The sequence below is a fragment of the Somniosus microcephalus genome, chromosome 6, assembly GCF_052327205.1.
Source record: "Somniosus microcephalus isolate GS21.2 chromosome 6, FLI_Smic_1.0, whole genome shotgun sequence".
Taxonomy (NCBI): domain Eukaryota; kingdom Metazoa; phylum Chordata; class Chondrichthyes; order Squaliformes; family Somniosidae; genus Somniosus; species Somniosus microcephalus.
This window is the reverse complement of record NC_140992.1, coordinates 124,405,735-124,413,941: the sequence shown is the minus strand read 5'-3', so window position 1 is coordinate 124,413,941 and position 8,207 is coordinate 124,405,735. Positions and strand designations below refer to the sequence as shown.

General features: G+C 50.7%; 2 pseudogenes; both read right to left on the bottom strand.

Annotated features, from left to right (window-relative positions):
* Window positions 1–855: 855 nt before the first annotated feature.
* LOC147116058 (uncharacterized) lies at window positions 856–5,513 on the bottom strand (annotated as a pseudogene).
* Window positions 5,381–7,538, bottom strand: LOC147116057 (uncharacterized; annotated as a pseudogene).
* Between the last annotated feature and the right edge of the window lie 669 nt (window positions 7,539–8,207).

Here is an 8,207-nt window from a genome sequence, read left to right as displayed (position 1 = left end):
TGTAGAGGGAGCTTTACTCTGTATCTAACCCATGCTGTACCTGCCCTACGAGAGTTTGAGGGGGCAGTGTAGAGGGAGCTTCACTCTACATCCAACCCATGCTGTACCTGCCCAGGGAGTGTTTGATGGGACAGTGTAGGGGGAGCTTTACTCTGTATCTAACCCATGCTGTACCTGCCCTGGGAGTGTTTGATGGGACAGTGTAGAGGGAGCTTTACTCTGTATCTAACCCGTGCTGTACCTGCCCTGGGAGTGTTTGATAGGACAGTGTAGAGGGAGCTTCAGTCTGTAACTAACCCATGCTGTACCTGCCCTGGGAGTGTTTGGTGGGAGAGTGTAGAGGGAGCTTCACTCTGTATCTAACCCGTGCTGTACCTGCCCTGGGAGTGTTTGATGGGAGAGTGTAGAGGGAGCATCACTCTGTATGTAACCCGTGCTGTACCTGACGTGGGTGTGCTTGATGGGACAGTGCAGAGGGAGCTTTACTCTGTATCTAACCTGTGCTGTACCTAACCTGGGAGTGTTTGATGGGACAGTGTAGAGGGAGATTTAATCTGTATCTAACCCGTGCTGTACCTGCCCTGGGAGTGTTTGATGGGACAGTATAGAGGGAGCTTCACTCTGTATCTAACCCGTGCTGTACCTGCCCTGGGAGTGTTTGATGGGGCAGTGTAGAGGGAGTTTTACTCTGTATATAACCTGCTGTACCTGCCTTGGGAGTGTTTGATGGGACAGTGTAGAGGGAACTTTACTCTGTATCTAACCCGCGCTGTACCTGCCCTGGGAGTGTTTGTTGGGACAGTGTAAAGGGATCTTTACTCTGTATCTAACCCGTGCTGTACCTGCCCTGCGAGTGTTTGAGGGGGCAGTGTAGAGGGAGCTTCACTCTGTATCCAACCCATGCTGTACCTGCCCAGGGAGTGTTTGATGCGACAGTGTCGGGGGAGCTTTACTCTGTATCTAACCCATGCTGTACTTGTCCTGGGAGTGTTTGATGGGACAGTGTAGAGGGAGCTTTACTCTGTATCTAACCCGTGCTGTACCTGCCCTGGGAGTGTTTGATAGGACACATTTAGAAGGAGATCTACTCTGTATCTAACCAGTGCTGTTTCTGCCCTGGGAGTGTTTGATGGGACAGTGTAGAGGGAGCTTCACTCTGTATCTAACCCGTGCTGTACCTGCCCTGGGAGTGTTTGATGGGTGAGTGTAGAGGGAGCTTCACTCTGTATCCAACCCATGCTATACCTGCCCAGGGAGTGTTTGATGGGACAGTGTAGGGGGAGCTTCACTCTGTATCTAACCCATGCTCTACCTGCCCTGGGAGTGTTTGATGGGACAGTGTAGAGGGAGCTTCACACTGTATCTAACCCGTGCTGTACCTGCCCTGGGAGTGTTTGATGGGTGAGTGTAGAGGGAGCTTCACTCTGTATCTAACCCGTGCGGTACCTGCCCTGGGAGTGTTTGATGGGACAGTGTAGGGGGAGCTTCACTCTGCATCTAACCCGTGATGTACCTGCCTTGGGAGTATTTGATGGGACAGTGTAGAGGGAGCTTCACTCTGTATCTAACCCATGCTGTACCTGCCCTGGGAGTGTTTGATGGGACAGTGTAGAGGGAGCTTCACTCTGTATCGAACCCATGCTCTACCTGCCCTGGGAGTGTTTGATGGGTCAGTGTAGAGGGAACTTTATGCTGTATCTAACCCGTGCTGTACCTGAACTCGGACTGTTTGACGGAACAGTATAGTGTGAGCTTAACACTGTATTTAACCCCTGCTTACCCGCCCTGGGAGTGTTTGATTGGCAGTGTAGAGGGAGATTTCCTCTGTATCTAACCCGTGCTGTACCTGCCTTGGGAGTGTTTGATGGGGCAGTGTAGAGGGAGCGTTACTCTGTATCTAACCCGTGCTTTACCTGCCCTGGGTGTGTTTGATGGGACAGTGTAGTGGGAGCTTCACTCTGTATCTAACCCATGCTGTACCTGCCCTGGGAGTGTTTGATTGTGACAGTGTAGAGGGAGCTTTAACCTTTATCTAACCGTACTGTAACTGCCCTGGGAGTGTTTGATGGGACAGTGTAGAGGGAGCTTTACTCTGTATCGAACCCATGCTCTACCTGCCCTGGAGTGTTTGATGGGACAATGTAGAGGGAACTATACGCTCTATCTAACTCGTGCTGTACCTGAACTGGGTGTGTTTGACGGGACAGTATAGTGTGAGCTTAACACTGTATCTAACCCCTGCTTACCTGCCCTGGGAGTGTTTGATGGGCAGTGTAGAGGGATTTTTACTCTGTATCTAACCCGTGCTGTACCTGCCCTGGGAGTGTTTGTTGGGACAGTGTAGAGGGAGCTTTACTCTGTATCTAACCCGTGCTGTACCTGCCCTGCGAGTGTTTGAGGGGACAGTGTTGAGGGAGCTTCACTCTGTATCCAACCCATGCTGTACCTGCCCAGGGAGTGTTTGATGCGACAGTGTCGGGGGAGCTTTACTCTGTATCTAACCCATGCTGTACTTGTCCTGGGAGTGTTTGATGGGACAGTGTAGAGGGAGCTTTACTCTGTATCTAACCCGTGCTGTACCTGCCCTGGGATTGTTTGATAGGACACATTTAGAAGGAGATCTACTCTGTATCTAACCAGTGCTGTTTCTGCCCTGGGAGTGTTTGATGGGACAGTGTAGAGGGAGCTTCACTCTGTATCTAACCCGTGCTGTACCTGCCCTGGGAGTGTTTGATGGGTGAGTGTAGAGGGAGCTTCACTCTGTATCCAACCCATGCTATACCTGCCCAGGGAGTGTTTGATGGGACAGTGTAGGGGGAGCTTCACTCTGTATCTAACCCATGCTCTACCTGCCCTGGGAGTGTTTGATGGGACAGTGTAGAGGGAGCTTCACACTGTATCTAACCCGTGCTGTACCTGCCCTGGGAGTGTTTGATGGGTGAGTGTAGAGGGAGCTTCACTCTGTATCTAACCCGTGCGGTACCTGCCCTGGGAGTGTTTGATGGGACAGTGTAGGGGGAGCTTCACTCTGCATCTAACCCGTGATGTACCTGCCTTGGGAGTGTTTGATGGGACAGTGTAGAGGGAGCTTCACTCTGTATCTAACCCATGCTGTACCTGCCCTGGGAGTGTTTGATGGGACAGTGTAGAGGGAGCTTCACTCTGTATCGAACCCATGCTCTACCTGCCCTGGGAGTGTTTGATGGGTCAGTGTAGAGGGAACTTTATGCTGTAACTAACCCGTGCTGTACCTGAACTCGGACTGTTTGACGGAACAGTATAGTGTGAGCTTAACACTGTATCTAACCCCTGCTTACCCGCCCTGGGAGTGTTTGATTGGCAGTGTAGAGGGAGATTTCCTCTGTATCTAACCCGTGCTGTACCTGCCTTGGGAGTGTTTGATGGGGCAGTGTAGAGGGAGCGTTACTCTGTATCTAACCCGTGCTTTTCCTGCCCTGGGTGTGTTTGATGGGACAGTGTAGTGGGAGCTTCACTCTGTATCTAACCCATGCTGTACCTGCCCTGGGAGTGTTTGATTGTGACAGTGTAGAGGGAGCTTTACCCTTTATCTAACCGTACTGTAACTGCCCTGGGAGTGTTTGATGGGACAGTGTAGAGGGAGCTTTACTCTGTATCGAACCCATGCTCTACCTGCCCTGGAGTGTTTGATGGGACAATGTAGAGGGAACTTTACGCTCTATCTAACTCGTGCTGTACCTGAACTGGGAGTGTTTGACGGGACAGTATAGTGTGAGCTTAACACTGTATCTAACCCCTGCTTACCTGCCCTGGGAGTGTTTGATGGGCAGTGTAGAGGGATTTTTACTCTGTATCTAACCCGTGCTGTACCTGCCCTGGGAGTGTTTGTTGGGACAGTGTAGAGGGAGCTTTACTCTGTATCTAACCCGTGCTGTACCTGCCCTGCGAGTGTTTGAGGGGACAGTGTTGAGGGAGCTTCACTCTGTATCCAACCCATGCTGTACCTGCCCAGGGAGTGTTTGATGCGACAGTGTCGGGGGAGCTTTACTCTGTATCTAACCCATGCTGTACTTGTCCTGGGAGTGTTTGATGGGACAGTGTAGAGGGAGCTTTACTCTGTATCTAACCCGTGCTGTACCTGCCCTGGGATTGTTTGATAGGACACATTTAGAAGGAGATCTACTCTGTATCTAACCAGTGCTGTTTCTGCCCTGGGAGTGTTTGATGGGACAGTGTAGAGGGAGCTTCACTCTGTATCTAACCCGTGCTGTACCTGCCCTGGGAGTGTTTGATGGGTGAGTGTAGAGGGAGCTTCACTCTGTATCCAACCCATGCTATACCTGCCCAGGGAGTGTTTGATGGGACAGTGTAGGGGGAGCTTCACTCTGTATCTAACCCATGCTCTACCTGCCCTGGGAGTGTTTGATGGGACAGTGTAGAGGGAGCGTCACACTGTATCTAACCCGTGCTGTACCTGCCCTGGGAGTGTTTGATGGGTGAGTGTAGAGGGAGCTTCACTCTGTATCTAACCCGTGCGGTACCTGCCCTGGGAGTGTTTGATGGGACAGTGTAGGGGGAGCTTCACTCTGCATCTAACCCGTGATGTACCTGCCTTGGGAGTGTTTGATGGGACAGTGTAGAGGGAGCTTCACTCTGTATCTAACCCATGCTGTACCTGCCCTGGGAGTGTTTGATGGGACAGTGTAGAGGGAGCTTCACTCTGTATCGAACCCATGCTCTACCTGCCCTGGGAGTGTTTGATGGGTCAGTGTAGAGGGAACTTTATGCTGTAACTAACCCGTGCTGTACCTGAACTCGGACTGTTTGACGGAACAGTATAGTGTGAGCTTAACACTGTATCTAACCCCTGCTTACCCGCCCTGGGAGTGTTTGATTGGCAGTGTAGAGGGAGATTTCCTCTGTATCTAACCCGTGCTGTACCTGCCTTGGGAGTGTTTGATGGGGCAGTGTAGAGGGAGCTTTACTCTGTATCTAACCCGTGCTTTTCCTGCCCTGGGTGTGTTTGATGGGACAGTGTAGTGGGAGCTTCACTCTGTATCTAACCCATGCTGTACCTGCCCTGGGAGTGTTTGATTGTGACAGTGTAGAGGGAGCTTTACCCTTTATCTAACCGTACTGTAACTGCCCTGGGAGTGTTTGATGGGACAGTGTAGAGGGAGCTTTACTCTGTATCGAACCCATGCTCTACCTGCCCTGGAGTGTTTGATGGGACAATGTAGAGGGAACTTTACGCTCTATCTAACTCGTGCTGTACCTGAACTGGGAGTGTTTGACGGGACAGTATAGTGTGAGCTTAACACTGTATCTAACCCCTGCTTACCTGCCCTGGGAGTGTTTGATGGGCAGTGTAGAGGGATTTTTACTCTCTATCTAACCCGTGCTGTACCTGCCCTGGGAGTGTTTGTTGGGACAGTGTAGAGGGAGCTTTACTCTGTATCTAACCCGTGCTGTACCTGCCCTGCGAGTGTTTGAGGGGACAGTGTTGAGGGAGCTTTACTCTGTATCTAACCCATGCTGTACCTGCCCTACGAGAGTTTGAGGGGGCAGTGTAGAGGGAGCTTCACTCTATATCCAACCCATGCTGTACCTGCCCAGGGAGTGTTTGATGCGACAGTGTCGGGGGAGCTTTACTCTGTATCTAACCCATGCTGTACTTGTCCTGGGAGTGTTTGATGGGACAGTGTAGAGGGAGCTTTACTCTGTATCTAACCCGTGCTGTACCTGCCCTGGGATTGTTTGATAGGACACATTTAGAAGGAGATCTGCTCTGTATCTAACCAGTGCTGTTTCTGCCCTGGGAGTGTTTGATGGGACAGTGTAGAGGGAGCTTCACTCTGTATCTAACCCGTGCTGTACCTGCCCTGGGAGTGTTTGATGGGTGAGTGTAGAGGGAGCTTCACTCTGTATCCAACCCATGCTATACCTGCCCAGGGAGTGTTTGATGGGACAGTGTAGGGGGAGCTTCACTCTGTATCTAACCCATGCTCTACCTGCCCTGGGAGTGTTTGATGGGTCAGTGTAGAGGGAACTTTATGCTGTATCTAACCTGTGCTGTACCTGAACTCGGACTGTTTGACGGAACAGTATAGTGTGAGCTTAACACTGTATCTAGCCCCTGCTTACCCGCCCTGGGAGTGTTTGATTGGCAGTGTAGAGGGAGATTTCCTCTGTATCTAACCCGTGCTGTACCTGCCTTGGGAGTGTTTGATGGGGCAGTGTAGAGGGAGCGTTACTCTGTATCTAACCCGAGCTTTACCTGCCCTGGGTGTGTTTGATGGGACAGTGTAGTGGGAGCTTCACTCTGTATCTAACCCATGCTGTACCTGCCCTGGGTGTGTTTGATTGTGACAGTGTAGAGGGAGCTTTACCCTTTATCTAACCGTACTGTAACTGCCCTGGGAGTGTTTGATGGGACAGTGTAGAGGGGGCTTTACTCTGTATCGAACCCATGCTCTACCTGCCCTGGAGTGTTTGATGGGACAATGTAGAGGGAACTTTACGCTCTATCTAACTCGTGCTGTACCTGAACTGGGAGTGTTTGACGGGACAGTATAGTGTGAGCTTAACACTGTATCTAACCCCTGCTTACCTGCCCTGGGAGTGTTTGATGGGCAGTGTGGAGGGGTTTTTACTCTGTATCTAACCCGTGCTGTACCTGCCCTGGGAGTGTTTGACGGGGCAGTGTAGAGGGAGCGTTACTCTGTATCTAACCCGTGCTGTACCTGCCCTGGGAGTGTGTGATGGGGCAGTGTAGGGGGAGCTTTCCTCTGTACCTAACCCGTGCTCTACCTGCCCTGGGAGTGTTTGATAGGACACATTTAGAAGGAGATCTACCCTGTATCTAACCAGTGCTGTATCTACCCTAGGAGTGTTTGATGGGACAGTGTAGAGGGAGCTTCACACTGTATCTAACCCGTGCTGTACCTGCCCTGGGAGTGTTTGATGGGACAGTGTAGCGGGAGCTTTACCCTGTATCTAACCGTGCTGTACCTGCCCTGGGAGTGTTTGATGGGACAGTGTAGAGGGAGCTTTACTCTGTATCTAACCATGCTGTACCTACCCTGGGAGTGTTTGATGGGACAGTGTAGAGGGAACTTTACTCTGTATCTAACCCATACTCTACCTGCCCTGGGAGTGTTTGATGGGACAGTGTAGATGGAGCTTTACTCTGTATCTAACCCGTGGTCTAACTGCCCTGGGAGCGTTTGATGGGAGCGTTTAGAGGGAGATTTACTCTGTATTTAACGAGTGCTGTATCTGCCCTGGGAGTGTTTGATCGGACAGTGTAGAGGGAGCTTTACTCTGTAACTAACCCTCGCTGTACCTGCCCTGGCAGTGTTTGATGGGACAGTGTAGAGGAGCTTTACTCTGTATCTAACCCGTGCGGTACCTGCCCTGGGAGTGTTTGATGGGGCAGTGTAGAGGGATCTTTACTCTGTATCTAACCCTCGCTGTACCTGCCCTGGGAGTGTTTGATGGGACATTGTCGAGGAGCTTTACTCTGTATCTAACCCGTGCTGTACCTGCCCTGGGAGTGTTTGATGGGACAGTGTAGAGGGAGATTTACTCTGTATCTAACCCATGCTGTACCTGCCCTGGGCGTGTTTGATGGGACAGTGTAGAGGGAGCTTTACTCTGTATCTAACCCGTGCTGACCCTGCCCTGGGAGTGTTTGATGGGACAGTGTAGAGGGAGCTTTACTCTGTATCTAACCCATGCTGTACCTGCCCTGGGAGTGTTTGTTGAGACAGTGTAGGGAAATGCTTCTTTCTGCATTCATCTGTGCTCTATCTGCCCTGGGATTGCTTGATGTTTACAACAACAATCTGCAACAACCAAGCCAAAGAAGGAAATATTAGGATTGGTGATAAAAAGCTTGATGAAAGAGTTAGGGTTTAAGGAGTGTCTTAAAGTTGGAGTGGGAGTTGGAGATGCAGAGAGGTTTAGTGAGGGAATTCCAGAGCTTAGGGCCTAGAGAGCTGAAAGCATGAACACCAATGGTGGGGCGAAGGAAGTGAGCAATGGACAAGAGCCCAGAATTGGAGAAATGCAGAGATCTTGGATTACACTGGACACCTAAAAGGGCAGGAATCCCCTAGCATTCTCCAGCACTAACATCCCTCACCTTGATGAATGCAAAATTTTGCAAAGAAAGAATAACTATTTAAACTATTTTTATTATGAACAATTACAGTTACAAATGTGAG